General features: G+C 39.7%; 1 long non-coding RNA gene across 1 annotated transcript in view; it reads right to left on the minus strand.

The window, feature by feature from the left end:
• LOC128091314 (uncharacterized) overlaps positions 1–13,993 on the minus strand; it is a 30,235-nt gene extending 16,242 nt beyond the window's left edge. Inside the window, exon 1 of the long non-coding RNA XR_008211350.1 lies at positions 13,753–13,993. This is a non-coding gene — a long non-coding RNA (uncharacterized LOC128091314). The remainder of the gene's footprint in view (positions 1–13,752) is intronic.
• Positions 13,994–21,800: the final 7,807 nt, after the last annotated feature.

A 21,800-nucleotide genomic window follows, 5' to 3' on the forward strand; every position in this document is an offset into this window, starting at 1 on the left:
ATCCCTTGCATCATTTTTGCGGTCCTCCTCTGGATGCCTCATGGACCCCAACAGGTCCATGTCTCTCAAAAATATAGCGTGCATTCCATAGAACATGTTTTAAGGATACCAGTTCGGATCTTCTTGGCTTCAGTGGAGAAGGGAGGATTCAGAAGAGATTCAGGAGGAGAAAGCAATGCAATGTAAGATGTGACTGCAGTAGGGGAGCGCACTATAGATGGAATCTGCCTTGTAACACAATTGATAGCATGATGCAAAGTGAGATAAGGCAAACAGAATCTGTTTGAAATGTTCTAGGAGGGAAAAGAAAACTCAAAATGGCATGATGAAGAGGAAGGCCAGCTTCAGATGGATGTAGAGGTGGCTGTGTTTAGCTCATGCCGGAGGGAATATATATAAAGCTCAAGAAGCTCAAGCTGTAGGAACACTAACACAGTCAGGATAGGAGATTAGGAGCACCTATAAATAAGTAATGATCTAAGAACTGCCTAATAGGATGTGAAGGGTGAAGTGAGAGCTTGATTCCGATTCAGTTGGAAAACTTTAAGATTTAAGTTATAACTCCAAAATCCACTTTAAAACAGAAGTGCAAATGGAGCAGTAGATTATTCATGTCCTTCTTTTCTGCATTCCACATCTTCCACTGTGCTGCCCATGACTGTTAGTTCACTTTTGATATGTCCTTCTTGCCCAACAATGATTCTTCCTTTCCATCATCTTTCTTCCTAATTTTCCCAGACTCTTTCCTTCTTCCTGATTTTTCTAGCTTCCTGCTATTATTTTTTATCTACTTCCCCTATTCCCTTGCTTAGTTCCATGTCCCTTTTTATCAGCACAGTTCTACTGATAGCTTAGAGTTAAAATCCATATGTTGGATTTGCCACTGACTACAGTGCAGCTCCTTTCATTTCAGCAGCATTTCATTAGCACGATGCTAAAACAGCAGCACAAGCAGGGCAAGGAATTGAAATCCTACATTTACAAAGGTGAAAATCACGCATTCAGTAAGGCTTAAAGGAAGATGAAATAGTGAATCAGCCCTGCATCATGCCCGTACACATGTGGAGATGTCTCCTCTCTCAGTCATATCTCCAGTATATTGGGCCAACGTGCAAGAAGCAGCCAAGATACTGCTTGCAGCAGGGAGGACATGAACAGCACCATGAGACAGAAAGAGCAACTGACTTCACTTACTGGCTGTGCCAAACCTTTTCCAGAACACATCTCAAGCTGCAGCACTGCATTAGAATCAGGGAGTAATTCAGGACATCCTTCACTGCGAGCAGGGCTAACAAATGTCTGGGTTTTGCCCAGCCTGTGTTCTTTTCCAACCCAAAAGATATTTCTGGGTGAATTTCTGGCACATTGAAGCCATTCAGTGGTAAAATTATTGGTTCTATTTTACTTCGCTGTCACAAAGTGACATTGGGCTGTTTCTTCTCTTGGTGGCTGATACATGGCAAAGAGGTCGCATCCTCTGTGATCAACAGTACAGATCCTAATTGTGATGCTCAAAATTGTCAGCCAAAATTTTCCTTTGGACAAAAGACCAAAAGCTAACTGAGAGGAAAATGACAACTGTCCAGCTGTAAACAGGGGATGTGTGTGCAGCTGGCCCAAGGGTGACCCCAACCTAGTGTTCAGGCCATCCAATAGCTCTGGGAAATCCCACAGCCCCACTTCCATTTGTATGATGTCATTCTGATGCAGGGACTCCCTTGAACTACTCTAAAGCTAAATGCAGATCAATGAAGATTGGTCAACATGCTCTAACATCTTCACAGATGCCCCAAAAATAAAAGCATTATAACCACTGTGCATGCCCTGCACAGTCACAGCACATATGTAAACTTTAGGGTAAGTTGAGGCAACTGCCCAAAGGAGTCTGCCTGCGGCTCAGTGGCAAGCTCTACCTGCCACCAATGGTCACAGAGTGATAAGGGGCAGCTACAAAGCTGAGGACCAAGGGCAAAACCCATGAAAAACTTTAAATATATTCAGCAAAATACATAAAGATATCAGAAAAAAATATTTTCCAAAAGAGCACTGTACTGGGCTGCCAAGGGAGGTGATGGAGTCACCGTCCCTGGCAGTGTTCAAGAAACGTTTAGATGTTGTACTGAGGGACATGGTTTAGTGGGGAAAGATTGATGGTAGGTGGGCAGTTGGAGTGGATGATCTTGGAAGCCTTTTCCTTGACGATTCTATGATGCAATTATTATTTTTTTTTTTTCTACCATCAGCATTTTTTTTTTTCTGGTTGTGTTACAAATGTTGTTCAGAATTTTCAGTACAATCATTGTAAAGCAAAATGTGTCAATATACAACATAGTAGGAACTGCGGATAAACAGGATTTCTACATAAATGAATCTTCTGGAAAAACTGTGATTTTTGTCCTCTTCTTTAACTGTGATCATTTGCACCAGCAGTTACATTTAAACATTTAAAACAATGTATTTCTTTTGATCAGTATTTTGTGCTAGACATAACTCTGTCAAAAAACAGTATTTAAATTCATAGGATTACAGAATGGTCTGGGTTGGAAAGGACATTAAAGACCCCTCAGTTCAAAGCCCCTAGCCACGGGCAGGACTGCCATCCAGCAGATCAGGCTGCCAGGGCCCATCCAACCTGGCCTTGATTGCCTCCTGGGATGGAATGTCCACAGCTTCTCTGGGCAGCCTCTCCCTGGGCTCTCATAGTGAGGAATTTCTTCCTTATATCCAATCTAGATCTATATACACTTTTAGTTTCAATTAAGCATTCAGTTTTCAAGCCCAGCTACTTAAATTTAATTGTACAAATTAGATTGAGTTCAGCGAAACTTCTTACTAGCCTTAGTCAATTAGCATCAGTGATGATGGTAAGTATCAGATAGCAGTTCCATCAAAATCATCCGGATTTTTCACTAATTAAAAATGCCTGTGGTTGTTTCAGTGCTTTTATTTCTGAATGCTAAAAGCAATGGAGAAGAGACATTTGCAGAACTATGGGGGCTGCTCTGAAAGTAACGCCCCCTAATTCATCGTGTCAGTCCACGACTTCACAGGCAAATGTTGGTGGCATTTGGCAGTTGAGGAGGAACCTTCCCAGCAGTATTTTGTTACATGTCGCCACATGACAGATGGCAGCAGAGGGGCAGTCTGACAAAATGGTGTCTGACGTGGAAGCGTGCATGAGGGAGAAGTCTGTCACTGAATTCCTCCGTATGAAAAAAATGGTGCCCACTGACATTCACTGATGCTTGCTGAATGTTGATGGAGACCAAATACTGGATGTGAGCACAGTGAGGTGGTGGGTGATGTGTTTCAGCAGTGGTGACAGTGGGTCACCTCAGCTGGTGCAGATTTTTGGGTGCTACATGCAGGCTCTTGTTCATGGTTGGTAAAAATACATAGATAATGGTGGTGACTATATTGAAAATAGCATTTTGTAGCTGAGAATTTGCTCTGTAAAACAGTAATATTGTACTCTTTGTATCTGTTGTAGTTTCCATGGAAATAAATAATAAATAGGAGGCATTAGTTTTGGAGTGAGGTATGTATTACTCAGTACTTCATATGCAGTAGGCTACTGTCCATCAGTTTACTCTTTTATTAATAATTACCATGTGCACAATTAGAGTTGAAATTTTATCTCTACATTGGCAGCTTTGTCTTAGGCTTAATAAAGTGATTTACAAAAGGCCTATAGCAAATCATCAGTGTAAAAGTCTCCTGTGCCCTCAGTTCAGTGAGATTATTTTTAAAACCTTGAGAGCTTTTGTTGGTTGGCTGTGAGAGGGTGTAGGAGGACAAGACCAAGTGTACAATTTTGGAGAATGCAGCTGCCATTAGTTAAGCACAGAGTATGAATTAATGTGTCTGAGCTGCTGAAAATGTTCAGAGCCTTTAGAAATAAACCTTCAATTTTATATCAGTCAATTTAAATACATTAGTTTTGAGATTTATTTTTCCATTTTTTATCAGAGCAAGTAAAGATATTTTATGCATTTTCATATAGAAAAACACTGGATTATTTTAAATACATTATAAATATATATTCCATATAAAAGCTATCTTCAGAAAGCATAGAGAGGCAACAACAGCCCAAATTAAATATGTTTGCACAACCTCTTGCATATTCATTACATGCAGGCTTTTTTGAACACTTACTTTCAATACAATTGCCTATGGAATATTTTAAACCTGTTTTCACTAGGAAAACCTCCCTGTTACATAGGAATAACCACCCTAAAATAAGCAAACAGACATTTTGCAAGTCACCCTAGCAGTTTGAACATGCTGTCATTCTCCCAGCTGTTTCTTGCTCTTTGTGTGAACTGGAATCATCCCCATTCTAAAGGTAGAAAAATCCAGGGATCCTCCCTTTCCCTGCTTGCTCCCAGTCTGGGCAGTAGATTCAGTCCCTCTCGGCTACATTTCAAAATATCCAGCTGAAGCAGAGCTGGGTTCTTGTCACCTGAAAAGCTGTGGAGCAAGACAGGAAAATGATGAGCAGCTTGGGACAATAATACCTCCAGTGAGTGCAGCCCAGCTGGACAAGGATGGCTGCCCACAGCCTCGCTTACTCCAGCAAAACAGTGTTTTTGCTGACATGGCTGCTACCAATTCCCAGAACAGAATCCTGGAGCACTGAGCTGTTTCATTGTTTCTGTTTTTTTTTCCTTCTGTTTTTAACTTTGTCTATTGCTGGAGTCTTTGCCGGTATGAAGCACAAAATGACAGTGAAATATCAAGGGATTTAAGATCTAGAGCTGACATTAGACCTTTTGCCTTGAAGAGAATTTTGAAGAGATTACCTTGTGGATCATAGGCCTGCATTTAATAATCAATCCTTCTAAGAAGCAGTGATTAAGATGTGAATCATAAGTCTGTTCTTAATAGTAAAACCTTTAAAAAAAAAACAAAAAAACCCCCCAAAAACAAAAAATCCCTCCAAAACAGAAATCTGCTCCTGAGGCAAAGCTAATGATTTACTTCTCATACTTCGACATGATGGGTGGTCAGTTTCCTCCTGAGTCAACTCCTCAGAGTGCATGTGCCTCATTCGATTACTGCTGAAAAGGTACGGTTTGCATAGGCCTGTGCTGTAAGTATCATCTCAGAAATATTGCAGTTCCCACACTTGAAATTGCCCTCTTGGCAAAATTTTTGGTCCATATTTAATCTTTTAATCAAAGAGCTAGAAATCACAAACGTGGCATCATTTTTTACCCCAGTGATTTGAGTGATTAGATTTCATATAGGCAGGCATACCACAAATCCTTTCATATTTCTAATATTAATGTTCTTTACAGTCAATAACTTCACCTTCCACAAGTCTGAATCATTATATTCACCTCTTCATAAAGAATGACTCAAACTAGATAGTATGGCTTGATGCCTGCATTAAGAAGGTAGACAACCCTTGTTCTTCCATCATAACAATTTATTCAAGACATACACGAACAACTTGGAATAAATCTTTAGTTCTTCCCATCTGACCTTGATCACAAGACATTAAAAAAAGAAAGAAAGAAAGAAAGAATGAAATATAACCAGCTAAGCAGCTACTATTCTGTGACCCATTATAATAATTTTCAGCTTGGCTAATGTTGGTTGCTCACCTTGAATGTACATTTCCACTGCTCCAACAGACACCATATCCTCTGGGAATTGCAGCTTCTTTTTAAGTAAAACAAAAATTCTCATTCAGGTTTTCTACAAATTCCTTCCTTCCTTGACTGCTGCAAGAAGAAATGCTTTTGCAAAATAAAATATGAGAGTGCCAGTTCTGTTTCATCCTGCCAACCTTTCAATCATTTCTATGAAACAGAAATTTGATCTCTACAGCCTACCCTTTTTTTGGTGCCTTCTTTGGAGCTGGCCAGCAAGCTGAGTAAATTAACATAAATGGCAAAAGAGGCTGGACATCTGGGGAATGACACCAAATTCATTTTACATAAACTTCCAAGTAACCAGATGGCAAATGATTCAAAGGCCTATCTTCAAGAACCAGCTGTATAGTCCAGTTACCAGACTGGTGTTACAAGTCAGCTTTTTCATCAGGAATTACACCTACAACTTTGCCAATGACCTTCTGTTAAAAATAAGTTAAAATAAGAATTGCCAATACTACAGGGAATTTATAAGGAGGTTACCTGGCAATGCAGTATAGGCCATCAGTAGTTAATTATATAAAGATAGTACATAACAAGACACTGACTACTACAGTGTACGTATCTTACTCACCTATGCAGTCTGGATATTCAAAACAGATTAATGTTAATTAAATGGTCCATCAAGCTGAAGCGTGCAAAATCAATGAGCACTGACAGCAGTGTAATAAAGATAAATCTAAGATAGTGCCAGTTATGGGAGGAGAAGTTTAGACATTACATTCAAGCTATGGCACCCAGACTTCATTTGGACTCCCTCACAAATTTAGCATTTCCTTTCTTAACTTCGTATATGGGGACCAGCTTTCAATGTCAATGGTTTCCAGACTGATACAACAACACATCTCTACTGACCTTACACATAAGTAGGCTGATTTGATTTTTCCCCAGAGGTTAGATGAGGTGGGACTTTTATAAAGGGGTCTTCATGCTAAAGATTTCTGCTGATCATATACACTCAAGTCAGTGACTTTTGACTAAGCAGCACCCATTGCTTGGCAAATTGTTATTTCAGTTCTCTTTACAGAATATGCACAATTAATTAGCACTGTTTTTATGGCATAACGTTGTTCCTAAAGAATGGATTTTGGTCCTTCTGGAACTTTCCCTCCTTGGTCTTTGTTTTAAAAAATGCAATAAAATACCTTCATTCTTGAAACAAAATAATGTTTTAAATCAAAATGCCACAGAGTATGAACTCCGTATTTTATGAAATGTGAGAATATTCATTTATTTCTATTTAATACCAATCTGACCTAGAAATTCTAACAGTTTCTTTTTCCTCAGAACTTCTTGACAGCAAGATGTCAAAACAAAGAGAGGACTATGTAGTGTTCATAAACCAGGTGCTGTCCAATATCAGCTCTTCTTTCTGTAGCAGTCTTCTTCCAGACACAAGGCTGTGGCATAAACACAGACCAGAGCATCCCCTGGTTTTGTATTGAGACAGCTATGTGACAGAGTGAATTATAATCAGTGTGGATTTTGGGTTACTTTTCTTCCACTGACACTTTCCAATCAGAACGGCCAGAAATTGTCTGGAAGCTTTGAAAGATTTCAAGAACAAAAACTTTTCATGGAGACTTTTCTCTGTCAGGTCTCTAATCCAGGTTCAGAACCTGTCCCTTTGATTGAATGACTACCATCAGCTAGAGGGGAAGAGAAACCTTCTCTTAAAAACAAGCATATCTGAAACTCCTACCATGGCCAGCTCATCCCTCTGCTCCTGATTACGCACTGCCTAGAAGGCGATGAGCTCACCTGACGTCTTTCCTGAGGGCACATACAGAATCTCCTTCCTCTGTCCAGTTGTCTATGCTCACAGAACACAATAATCTCTGAGGGCTGATTTCCTCAAGGACAATGAACTCAAAAGTGATTAAGATGGGAATTCACATCTGTATATGATTGCACAAAGGCAGTATGATTTCATTTCCATGACACACCAACGAGCAAGGCAATTTTTAGATACTAGTCCATCAACACAATTTACTACAGTCAAATCTGAGAGAAACAATAGCCAGCTAATTTCAACTGACTGCTTTGGTAGCCAATACAAAATTTTAAACATCTCTTTTCAAGAAAAACAACTCAATAAGGTGTTAGAGGAGAATTTATACAGGTACCTAAACGTTGAGGAAAGATGTAGTAGCACATTGTAGACAAAATAATGAGAATAAATTATTTGAGTCATTCAATCCTATCAACTGCACGATACATGACAAGCAGTTCTCTGTCATTGGCATAAAAGCCTGATCTAGTTTGTGTACCCAACATTTCATGGTGCCGTCACTGTCTTTTGGGAATTTCTTTTTCTTTCTTTGTCTTCCAGAGCATCTTTTCTTCCTTTTAGGACGTACAGAGACTCTCATGACTGTTCATTCAGATTTTCTAAACTCCATTATTTTGATCTTAGTTTTGTTCCATGAGCAGACTAAATTCCAAAACATTTTGAGAAATTGTTTGAAATACTGTGGAGAAATAAAGTCTTTCTTTTCCCCTCAAACCAGAATAAAAATTTTCAGCATTTCTATGTTGACGCATTTCATTCTCCCGCATTGAAATGAAATGAAAATATTTTATTGAAAACCACATGACATTGCAGCTGTCACGATTCTGGAGTGCCTTGTGAGACCTAATGTTTTAGAGCTTCTCTTCCTGCCTAAGCCTTGGGCAGCCTTTCCCATAGCACAGGATCGCTGTGCCAGTGCGCCATGATGCTTCATGGGCAAGATGCACGGGAAGCTCAAATCATGGAGTAGAGGAACACCACACAACATCTGCACAAATCCTCAAAATCATCCGTTACACACGGAGGTTGAAATGACTTCATATAAAAAGTTTTAATGCAGTTCAAAAGATTTTAATTTAGATCAGATGTATTCAAGGCAAAGTTATTTTTAGGTTCCTTAAAAAATGAAATAGTTTCATTTGAAAAGTCACGGCTTTGAGGAGAAATGCTGCTTTGGCTATTCCTCTACTATGGAAATATGATCCTGGGAACAGCACTTGCTTAACAGGCGCCCAAACATCCACGTGTCTGGAAGGAAAATTTCCATAACAGGTTTGCCTCTAAAGCCCACTCTGCCTTGGCTGAACATGGCAGCAAGACCAAACCGAAACTTCTCTATTTACCCGGAAAGGTCACAAAAGCCTGCACCTGAGTAGAGGTGTCAAGATTCTTTGTGCATGAGGCTTATTTTGACTCAACAGTTCTCAGGTTCACTGAAAAACTACAGCACAGATTCGCCCTGAGTTCCCAACTTTGGTAGCTTGTGATGGTTCAGAAGGCGACTGTGACTATGTTTAACTGAGGCAATAAATGGCAGTAATGGAAATTATTACTTAGGGCAGTCCAGGGTAAAGTTGAAAATTCTTGTCTGCAATCCAGTAACATTTTTTCTGTCTGTATCAGATGATGAGTGCCACTTCTGCCCATTTCTATTATTCAGAGACATGTTTAGAGCATGCATCCAGTGCAGCCGTGTTTCCAGCACACCTGCAGCTGTCAGCAGCCTAGATGCCAGTGCAGAGTTAGCTGCTGGTACTTATTTGTTTCTAAGGACGACTTCAGTTGTATGACTGGGGGCAGGAAGGGAAGGGGAACGCTGCTGCTGTGGGGGGTACACACAAGTTATCTGGGTGGTTGGAGGTCTCCAGGAGAGCAGGGGGGACAGAAAGGGCAGCACGGGATGTAGGGCAGTGCGGGTGGCAAAGGAGGCGGGGAGGCCCGGCCCAGGGAGGTTTGAAAGGAGAGAGATTGCTACGTTTCCTCTTTGCTCAGTCACATCTGGAAAATAAATCACAGAGGCAACTAAAGGCTGAACTTAACCAACAGCACTGTGCTACAGCCGCTGAAATTGCTGGGAAGCAGAGTGCTGTAAATCCAAATGAACCAGGCTCCCCACAGCCAGCCAGCTCCCATCGGAGCAGCACCAAGCCCAGGTTGCTGCCTGCCTGCCTGCCTGCTCTCCCTGCTGCACTGGGAAGAAACTGTCTGAGCTATTCACACTCACAAAATACCGAATTAAAGATCCTTGCAGCTCCTAGGAATAACAACAGGATATAATCCTCAGGATATGAAGCTGAAACATGATCATCTACGCAATATACACATTCCTGGACAAGCGTAATCTTGCCTCCTGAAGACAAGGATCTTTTCCTGAACTTCCTGAACCCGCAGACTGTTGCACTGGGCCTGTAAATGCTTCGTGTCTCTCTGCACTGCCAAACTACGGAGCGGGTGGGAACCCAGAGGTTAATCATGGCTCTTGAAATGAATAACTCTGTTTTACTGATGGCATGGTGCTTTGGGAAATAGATAATTATCTACTAGTATGCATATTAAATTACTGACTAGTTTGCATATTATTATGAGAATTATCATTGCATATTACATTATCTGTTGCTTTAATTATAAAAACATTTATGGTGACAGAAGATTTACTGAAATAACTTATCCTGAAACTAGCATTATTTTACGATGCCCAAGAGATGAAAAGTACACAGCAGAATTCAGGCTTCCCTCTGGCCTGACTCATTTCTTCCTTTATTGGACTCAGAAGTTTGTGAGTAGGAAACAAACTTTCTGAACGATCAGGCCATGGAGAGTATTTTATAGCAATGGGAAGTTTCATTTTCTTTATGACAGTCTTTTTCTGGTGCTGGCATTTTAATTATATTTGAAATTTCCATAGCACTTTCTGCCTTCAAGTATGATGCTAATTGAGAGGGTCTGTTATTAGTAAAATAATATTTTGTTTTAAAGGAAAAAAACATTACTCTTTAAAAAAACATTTTGAGATGGGTCAAAATGGCTTACACTAAAAGCTTATAAAGTTTTGATTGTTCATTTCAAAGAAGTCTGTGTGGAAAATTATTTATTATTGAAACAGAATTAACTTATTAATGAAATGGAAAAAAAAAATTAAAAGAAACCTCTTAGAAGAAACATCACTCTCTTTAAGTCTCTAATATTTCCTGCAATGAGAGCCCTGCATTCTAACCTACTCATATGTTATCCGTCAGAAATAAACAAGAGATAAATGGTGATATTTTGACTAGAGCTCAAAGATGGGCTCATCAAAGTTTGGAATTGTCTTTTCATTGGATATTTTAACAACTCTACAAGTTTAAATAAATATTAAAATTTCCCCCAACCCAAAATATGTCAAAAAATAAAACCGTTTTGAATACACTGAAGTAAATTTATGGAAGAGTTACTGTCTAAAGTTAAAATTATAAAAATTAAATTGAAGCAATTCTGCCTTATTGAGTCATTTCACTGTGCTCCTGAAGAATGCTTTACTGCTTTGATCAGAAAACCATTCCTATTGAAACCTTCTAGGAGCCAATTATTTAATAAGCAAGAAAATTGTACTCGGTGAAGAAAATGCTGGAGATTTCCATGCCTTGCTAGTATGACATCCAGAGTTTATCCAAAGTCTGGAGTAACAGCACCAGTTTGTCTACCTTTGATAACAGCTGAGCTTTGGAAAAAAGCAGGTTCTCAGCTGTTTGATTTGTACAAATTTGTAAATGTAAAGTGAAGTAAGTTTCTGTAGAAAGAATTTCAATTAGCTGTGATTACCAGCAAAAATGTCAGCAACTTAAGCCCATTCTGGGGTGACCTACAAAGACACCTAACCCACACAAAGTCTTGTATTTCTTTGGAAGCAGGCTTTGTTCTCAGAAATGTTGACTCTCTCCTGGCAGGGTATAACTTTCTAATCTCTTTCTGAACCAGTTTAAATGTGCTAATAACGCCCCTAAATTTTAAGAAATAATTCTCTATCCTAAAAAGATGAGAAGATTCAGGTGTCAGCCTCTAGGGACCCATGAAAACATGTTATTATATTCAGAAAAAGTATCCATAATCTTACACACAGAGAAAAAACCTTAGAAGGGATTAGGAAATACCAGTGTTCTTTGCCAGTAAGTACATAATTCATTCAATTTAGTTACTGCTAATCTTTTTCCTTTACTTTTTTAGAACTGACCTGATGTGTCAAATTTACATACATTTCAATAGGAGCACATTTTCTAGTCATACAGAAAAAGATTAGCTATATACTATGGTCCTTAAGAGTTGCAAACTGCTTTTAAATCCTACAAAGCAATAGTTTATAACTACGCTAAGTGTTCTTATATAATTGCTAATAAGAACATTAGCACTCTTCCTACACGAGAAGTATCAATTAATCTTTTATATTAAAGTAACTTTAAGTTAATGTGTCATTACATCAACAGTGCTGATTTTAAAAAGTTTCTTCCTGTGTATACTTAAAAAAAAAAAGAGACTAAAATAATTTTTGTTTTATTTCAATGTCGCTATGCATACGTTCATCATTATTAAGCTTTTTAAAATCTCCAAACAGTCTCACCAGGGGATCGACAGTAAATCAATCCATCGCTTTCAAGGAAGTGTTATCTTTTGGGGTCTCTGCAGCAACCACTGCAGGAAATCCCTGCTTAAAAAATTAAAAAGGAAATAATAAAGAAAAGGTTTTCTGTTAAACAAAGAACAACTGAAAGCTGGCTTGCCACGTGATTAAGGACTTGTGTTATGGTTAGAAAACCCAGACTCAATTCTTGTATTTACCAATTCACTTCATGTTTCTGTGCCATAACTCAGCATTTGTCAGATGAAAGGAAAACACTTTGCTACTTAAGCAGCTAATATGTTGGAGAAGGACTCTTCCTCCCTGTGATTCTGTACTGTTGCTACACAACAGCATCCTGGTGTGACTGGAGATTAGGCATTATGGCAGCAAGCAGTAAGACCCCCGCAGAAATATTCATACAGGCTTTAAGATTTCAAAAAAGAATTGTTGTATGATAGGTAGGGTATGCCAAATGAAAATGAACCGGCTACACGAGCATGAGAGACTAAATTTAAGATCACAGAGTGAGGCATGAAGAAGTTTTGGAGGCAGATAAGAGGTACCACATAGGTTTTAAAGACACCAGAACAATGGTTAACTTGATTGTGTTTGGATTATCACTTTGAACAGGAGTTGGACTTGATGATCCCTGTGGGTCCCTTCCATCTTGAGATAATCTATGATTCTGATTCTCTGATTCTGTGATTTGCACCTCCCTAGTCACAGAAAGGAGAAAGGAGCAGCTGTGTATTAGAGTTCAGGAGCTGAAAATGACCTCAAATCTTATAAAGCGTCGCTGAATTTTGTGGATTTTGTTTGATTGATTGTTTTCTTGTACTTTGTTTCCTTGAGTGGATTTCAGAAGGGAGTGAGGATGAAATGTCCCGTGTCTACTGATCTCTACTCAGAATGGGTGATGCATGCTGATTTCCAGTTATGTGGGAATTCATCAACCTCCTTCCCTACCAGTTGAAAATCACTATGCACATCCTATTTTTAGTTCATATGGTATTTGTTTGTCTTTTCCCTGTCTGTCCTACTTCCCAGCAGTCTAAGAGTGGGCACTGTGGGAAACTACATTCTTGTTTCATACATATTAATTTTGCTTTTGTGTGTTAAATAGTTACAGAACCTTCCAGAACTAGGATGAATCTCTGTAATAATCTCTTTTTTTTGCCCCTATCAACAAGACTATACAATATCCTTGAATAAGTGACCAGTTAAAAGCCTACAGATGTATTAAAATGGTTTAAATATAAAATTAGAAAAACATCTTAAGCATGGTGAAGAGCCTCAAACATTCACTGATTAATTATTTTCCCTCACTGTTGAAGCAAAATAAAAAAAAGATGAAGCAAATTAAGCAGTGCATTCAGATTCCAGACTGAATTTTGTCAAGCATGAGTTACAGACTGCCAGTCACATCTTCATCCACTACACACTGAAAACCCCTCATTTATCAATGAGCTGTTTCTCTGTCATGCTGAAATGAGTGAAACCCAGAAATCTCACTGTAAATGACTGATTAAAGTATGGCACCCAGATCCTATTCTAAACCCTCATTTAACAAGGGGAAGAACATAGCCTTGAGACATCTGTATGGCATTCCAGCTATGTCCTGTGTGTCTGGTACTCCCAGCTCTTGTCTGCTTTCCTCAGCCCTGCAAACAAAACAGAGAGAACAAATCTGGCAAGGCTTCATCAGCCACTCACCCAGGCTCTCCCAAATTTCCCGTTGCTGGTTCTGTCCCCCTCCTCCTCTGGGGAGAGACACCTGGCTGTACACATTCAAAGTCAAGATTCCCCCAAGGTGGATGTGTGCCATTTTGTGTGTCTGCTGCTCCTGGGGCTGCCTCAGCGTGTCATTACCAGACTTTAATTGCCTCTATCCTATGCAGGTACAGGTAGGATGTGCTGAACTGTGGAACACAGAAAAACAGTTGGAAGAAGTTGTGCAGCCAAAAGTTTTTAGGCATGTGATCACACCAGTCAGGGCTTGCACTGTGTTATTTATAGCTTCCTGTATCCTCTCACTCTCCTCCTTCCTCAGTTAACAAATCCCAGACACATTTGGATAACTCCTACAAAACTGTACATTCAAAGAGCAAGAGCAGTTACAGCAGAGAGCAAATATTTACAATTGCCATGGAAAATAACTGTACTCCATTCCATGTTCTGCTATTTAAAATATTTTTCAGCCTGGTTGGCTTAAAAAACCAAGGTAATTACATTCAAAATACATATAACTGAAGTCGAGCATCTATTACTATTCCTTTGTAGGCTGCAAAACCATAAAGAAGATGAGATGCAGCATTGATTGTAGTTGGCTAAACTTTTAAAGCTTAATGTGTTTTCCTCTTTTCCATTTACAGGTCTTTCCTCCAGATGGGTCTTAAAAGCTTGATGTAATTTAAGTGATTACTGGTTTAACTGAGACCCAGTTAAAAACAGCAACAATAAAATTCCCAGATCTTTAAAAGGCACTTTAATGCTCTTCTTACTGAGGAGTCATCAACAATCCCAATGTAATGGGCTGTTCTTTCCACACCTGGATGAATGACACGGCCCTGCCAGCAGCAGCCACATCAGTGAGTGGAAACTTGCTTCTCTAAAATCAGGAGTTTGTCATTATCTTCTAAATAGATATAGCAAAACTCTTTACATTAAGTCTGACAGGGATTCAAAGACACACAGCACAATCAGATTTTTATTCTGTTATCAACTCTGAACCTTACAAGAATCCACATTACATTTATGCAGATGTTTAAGCCCTCCATTAAATATGGAGAGTTGTTTGCATACACTTTTGCAGGGCCACATGAGGCATCTATATTGCTCTTAACCATTCAATTGTGCAAATGTTTTCCAAAATTGCAGGATAAAATGTTATTACATTAGCTATTTTATGGGCCTTTTTTGTTGCCAGTAATCAAAATGTAGAGGAAATGGACCTGGGGGTATTGATTGATGCTCGGCTGAACGTGAGCCAGCACTGTGCCCAGGTGGCCAAGAAGGCCAATGGCGTCCTGGCTTGCATCAGGAATGGTGTTGCCAGCAGGAGCAGGGCAGTGATTGTCCCCCTGTACTCAGCTCTGGTGAGGCCGCACCTCGAGTACTGTGTCCAGTTTTGGGCCCCTCACTGCAAGAAAGATATTGAGGCCTTGGAGTGAATTCAAAGAAGGGCAACAAAGCTGGTGAGGGGTCTGGAGCACAGGGCTTATGAGGAGCGGCTGAAGAAGCTGGAATTGCTCAGTCTGGAGAAGAGGAGGATCAAGGGAGACCTCATTGCTCTCAACTACCATTGTAATGAGCTTGGAGTCGGTCTCCTCTCTCGTGTAACTGGTGATAGGACTAGAGGGAATGGCTTCAAACTGTGCCAGGGGAGATTCAAGCTGGACGTTAGGAAATACTACTTTTCTGAAAGAGTGGTCAGAAGCTGGAATGGGCTGCCCAGGGAAGTGGTGGAGTCACCGACTCTGGAGGTGTTCAAGGAATGCCTGGATGCTGTGTTGAGGGGCAAGGTTTAGTGAGAGCTGTTGGTGATGGGTGGATGGTTGGACTGGGTGATCTTGTGGTCTTTTCCAACCTTGGTGATTCTGTGATTCTCTGATTCTATTAAAAGGCCATTTATCTACTTTATGAGGAGAATTCAGAAATTTAAAAACTTATGGTGAATTATTGTATGTGTTCTTTTAGAGCGCAAAATGTTAAAGATATTTAAGCATATGCATAAGCATATTTAATAATAATAATAATATAAGCATATTTACGTTTTGTACTTGGTCTTTGAGACAGAATTAGAAAACTGTTTAATCTCAGAGTTTGCTATGAGTAAGGAGGGAGGTTTAAGGAGTTTGCCTCTTTGTCCAGATCTACAATTTGGATTTTGTCAATTCTCTACTAATAACAGACCAAAATTGTTCAGTCATCTACAAGATAGGAGTTAATTGCTTTTCTAGCCTTAACAGGCAAGTGAAAAGATGAATGCGTATGCAGTCTAACATTGCCTTTAGGAAAGTAAACTGACCAAATTTGTAAAATGTGCTAAAATAATTATATTGGTCTAATCAGATGTAGGTTAATTCTTATTTTCAGATCAAGTCCAATGTTTGCATTTATACTGGTTACATTACACAATTCAAACTGTATTCTACCAAGCTGTTCACATTCATCAAAAGCTGGATCTTTATCTTTAAAGCAACACTGGTTTTTCTTGCTCTTGATCATAATTTTTTGCCCTTAAAGATCATAATCTGTAAGGTTTTTTTTTTTTGTTGTTTTGTTTTGTTTTGTTTTGTTTTTTAATCAATTCTAATGGTGGATAAAATCTGAACATGTTGCAGTTCTGTAATCCCTAAAGTGCTGCTTTCCAGGCCAATGAAGCCACGCAGGAAATCTTGTAAGGTCATCAGAAATGAATGTTCTTTGTTGGAGAAGGAAAAAAAAGAGATTTTAATAATAAAGTGTGGAATTGTAATATACATAGAAAGCTTAAGGCTTCTCAGATGCATTGGTAGAATTGAATTTTGCCACTTCAAGTATGGAAAGAGCAGAATCAACATGGAAAGCTGGTGAAAGTCTAAGGTTTGCTGGTCTTGCTGATGTTGGAGAGGAGGAATGGTCTCTCTGGCTGGGCTGCCATGGGCTGCCTGCACACACTCATCCTCACACAGCAGCTGTTTCTAATTCTGCCCTTCTCAGTTCTGCCACAGGCAATGCAAGCAGAAAGAACAAAGCCATTTCATGGCCTTCAGCTGCTGGAGTCTTAAAAGCAGATGCCAACTCTGCTTATGCCAATGATGTTTGATTATCAAGATGTCCCCATGGCAGACAAATTCCTACTCCTGAAATTGTTGCCTGGTATCACCTTTTGAATGCACAAAGAAATATTTTTCCAATCATGCATGCATGAGCACAACAGAAAAATGCAGGTACGCATACTCAATATAGAAGGATTCTCAATTTGCCTCCTAACAAAAGACTTGTTTCCAGTATTAAGGCAGATGTTCAGTTGTTATAAATTACTACACGGTTCAAACACACAAAACTCATTTGAAATTCACAGATCTATGACAATTTTTATTTTCAAACAAATTACACATGATAGAGATCTGTAGCTGTAATTATTTGTATTGTGGTGCACGTAGGTGGCTGGAGCAAGTGAGATTGAACAGGAAGGCACTCGACCTGTCATAGTCACAAAGCCAAATGCACAGTGTGGGTGAGTACCTAGTGGATGGGAGCAACAGAAGTCACTGCAGGATGAAGTCAGGGCAAATCGAATGCTTAAGTAATGCAATGGCAAGGACATAGTTCAGTATACACATATCAGCTGTACATTTTATATAAAAAAGAAAATATTGGTAGCAGTAAATGCAGTATGAATGTTACAGCAAGGAAAATAAATACATTTAGATAATTTTAGGGCCTTTTATGTTATCAATTATCAAAGTCAATTTCCAAAAACGTGCTCACTCATAACTGTATTTGTTTTCCAAAGTCACTTTACAAGAAAGTGATTGTTGTCATATTGTGTATAGAACCACTCATGAATGGTGGTAGAAAGGATGATACACAAAATTTGGTAATGGAGGCATTTGGGTAGCTAACCTCCTAAACTTTAAAAATAGTTTTGAGTTCATCCTGCTTACTTAGCTGTCTTTAATTCAGATTTCCGATTCCTTATTACATTTCAACTCACTAGAAACCAGAAGCAGTCCCATTTGGCAGGACTTGACAAAGCCAATATTACCAATGGTGAGGAACAAACAGTTAAAGTAGAAGAAGCCTTGGGCTGATGTACATGCTGTGTGTCCTCAAACAAACATACCTAAGGCTTAGAAGTACCCTGTAAATAGCTTACAAACAGAAATGCAGACCAAGAAGGTTATTCATTATGAACGACATAGCAGCTGGAAAACGTTTATTATTTCTATTACTTTTATTGAAAAATAGCATTTATATTTCAAAGTAGAATGTAATAGGAAAGCATTCCAGCTTTCAGTCTTCTACTCATGTTGCCTTGACATATCTCCATTTTTTCAATATAAATAAGTATTAATTAAGAACACTAGTTTTCTAGACTTGTTCAGACTACACCATTGTTTAAACACCCTCAGAACCCAGAAATAAACACGTTATGACTTGTCAGTTGCACAAACATGGCTTTCAGCTAACAGGAAAGTCTTTGAGCTACAGAAGTACATATAGCATTCTTACAAAACATGAACCACATGGTGAATCACCTTCACGTACAATAAAAAGAGCAGAATTGAATATAACTAGCCACATGCTTTTTCCCTGCTTAAATTATAAGTTCTTAATAGACAAGACGAAAAGCAGAGCTACCTCAAACCGATCAACACGTTTGTGCATAAAACTGTGCCCACACATTTATGCAAATATGACCAGCATTTGTTTTTCTTTTTTTCCATGAATGTCATTTTTTCTTCACATTGTAGTTAATTCCTGCATTAGACTGTAAGGTAGATAGGGAGGGAATTAAACAAATAATAGTAGAGACAAAAGTAGTCTGATTAAATAAGGTACCCTCCTCCTCCCTGCTATCCATTACATCGTATTGTCAGAAAACGTCTAATGAAAATTCATTTGTTTCAGATAGCTTCTTCAGCTAATACACATATACGAAGGCTGCTCTGAAAGTAATGCCTCCTATTTTGTTATGTTGGCCCGTGATATCAGAAGTGGATGTTGTTGATATGGCAGCAGAGGTTGAACCTTCCTGCCAGTATTCCATTACATTTTGTTGCTGTGCAACATATGGTAGTTGAGGGACACCCTGAGAAAATGATGTCTGACATGGAAGTGTGTATGAAACAAAGATGTGGAATGGAATTTCTCCATGTGAAAAAATGGCACCCACTGATACTCATCAGCACTTACTGAACATTTCTGAAGACCAAGCAGTGGATGTTAGCACAGGGAGGCTGTGGGTGGTGCATTTCAGCAGCGGCAACAGCAGTGTGAAAGACAAGCCATGTTTCAGATGGCCATGCAGATTTTTACAAGCACAGAAACTCCTGTTCATTGCTGGTAAAAATGTGTAGCTAACAGTGGTGATCACCGTAGCAGCAACCTATGGAGCTGCTTCTGCTTTCTAAACACTTCAGCCTTAACATTTTAACTAGTTCACATCATTAAATTTGTCTGGATTAATTCACGTATATTAGAAATAGCAGTGATCTGGGCACAAATTTTTGCAGCTCTCCAAAGATTATTCTTGCTGAAATAAAAAGACCTCTCCTTTCTTTATGCTGACCATGTCTTAATGTAAAGCCTATGCTTTTTTTTTTCTTGGATACTCTGTGTTCCTTTAAGACAAAGAAGCCTATAAGAGATCATTTATACTACCTGCAAACTTAGGTGCATTAGACCACAAAATTTTCATCTGAGTCATTTCCTCTGTACTGCCCCTAGAAATAAAGCTTAATCTCCTTCCTGTATAGTTTGTTCTCTTTACTACCAAAAAGGAACAATAATTTGTTGGTTTATAATGCAACACATAACAAGGATTAGGATTCCATTGTGTTAGAAACTATACAAACAAAGACGAAAAGAAAATCTTTGGTCTAGAAAGCTTCATGTTCTGAGGATTGTGTAGGCTAAGTTGCAAAACACAAATGCAGTAAATGGAATAGACATTTTCTATGCCTTCTCTTGCTCTGGTCTTTCTGTACAAGGGCTAGCCTCATTTCACCAACAAACCAGCTGTAAGCAAGCAGTAGGGAGCCACAGTGGAGGTAGATTTTAGTAAGGTTGTATGAATGTCTATGGAGAACATTGAAAAAGTAGAATTGCATTTGGTGGAATTGCATGTAATTACCACAAATTTATGATAAGAAAGGTACTACACTTCAAGTGACAAAAGATGTTATAGCTTGAAGACCTGATAACAGACATGCACAATGTTCTAAGATCCATTAATGCGTAAGGCCCATAAATATGTAGCAAGGGTACAGAAAGGTTACCCTTTTGCACAGTTGCTTGTAACTGCACAGACCAAGGGAACCAGGTCTGCATTTATGCTTGGATGGACTGGGAGCATGTGGAAAGCTCCAGCTGCTCTCTGCAGAGCCACAACATGATACATCAGGTTCTCTGCTCGCACACCTTGGCAGGATCAATGCACAGGAAAACGCAGTGGCAGCTTTTCTAGCTCATCTCCCCTCCTCTCACTCCATCAAGCAATTTGCCTTCTAGAAACCATTTATACAGAGATACTTGTTCCTTGCTGCCCAACTCTTTGCTACTTGGAGACATAAATCAGAGGCAGCACTTATGCTCCGATCTTGCTTCATGGCTCTCTCAGCCCAGCCAGGACATCAGACCAGGCAGCCTCCAGACATCCCACCTCACTGATGGCAAGGCTGAGCCCTCCTATCCTGCCCCTGCTTCTTCTCCTTCATTGCTATCTCATGCAGAGAGCCTCAAAGCATGACAATATGGCGTGCCTGAAATGGGGCATGGGCATCACCAATGCTCATGTTTAGGCAGCGTAAGAGAACAGATGCATTCAGAGGAGAGAAGAATGCTGAATACCTCAGCAGTGTGTTTCCAGGAGTGATGTGGATCTACATGGTGGGCAAGAGGCATGAATTAATTTCACAACTCTCAACAAAAAATCATGGAATATCTTATTAAAGCAAGCAAATCCAGCCTCCATTGAAGTCCCTTCTGCACTGACTGCCTCATAGAGACTGTGCCTCCTGAGTAACTTCATACTGATCAACCTGCTCACAGATCACAAATGCAGGCAGGCCTGGGACCCAGGTGTCCTGTACATGCGGAACAGTGAAGGTGCAGCACAGCTGCTTCCTGACTCAGCTGGCAGCCACTCCACATTAGACTTCCTCAGAACTGAGGGACACACAGCACATGCACAAATGCCTGAAGCAATTACTCTAAGCAGGGCACTGCCAGCAGAAGAAAAAATTAAAATCTTATCTGGGAAAGATTTTCAGGCAAGAGGGGTATATATCTGAGGTAACTTGAATGTACAGTAGCTGTGGTCTAGAAGACAGCTTATACAGAGGGATGAGGGAAAGGAGGGTCCACTCCTTTGAGCCACTCTCCTTCATATTTGAAGTCAGACGAAGTCCCTAGTGACTGAAGAGGGAAAGAACACTCTTATATTTAAGAAAGGGAGAAAGGAAGATTTGGGGAACTACAAGCTGGCGAGCTGCACCTCTTGGGCCTGGGAAGATCATGCCATAGATGCTACTGGAAGCAATGTTAAGGCACACGTGAGACAAGGAGATAACATGAGACAGCCAGTATGGCTTCACCAAGGGCAGATAATGCCTGAACAATCTGATGGCCTTACATGCATTCCAAGGCAAAGAGAGGGCAGCTCGTGTTGTCTACCTGGAGTTCTTTAAGGCCTTTGACGTTGTTCTACACCATATCCTTATCCCTAAATTGGAGAGACACGGATTTAAAGAGAGGACTATTTGGTGAATAGAGAGTTGGTCTTAGTCAGAGGGTTGTGGTCAACAGCTCGATGTCCAGGTGGAGGCCGGTCATGAGTGGTATCTCCGAGGGGTGTGTTTTGGGACTGATACTCTTCAATATCTTTACCAGTAACTTAGGTAGTGAGATTGAGTGCACCCTCAGCAATTTGCAGACAACACCAAACTGTGTGGTGAAGTTGATATATCAGAGGGACCTAGACAAGTTTGACAAGTAGGCCCTCATGAACCTAAGGAAAGAGACTCAACAAGGTCAAGTGCAGTGTGTT

Source organism: Tympanuchus pallidicinctus, unplaced genomic scaffold, assembly GCF_026119805.1.
Source record: "Tympanuchus pallidicinctus isolate F22 unplaced genomic scaffold, pur_lepc_1.0 scaffold5, whole genome shotgun sequence".
Lineage (NCBI taxonomy): Eukaryota > Metazoa > Chordata > Aves > Galliformes > Phasianidae > Tympanuchus > Tympanuchus pallidicinctus.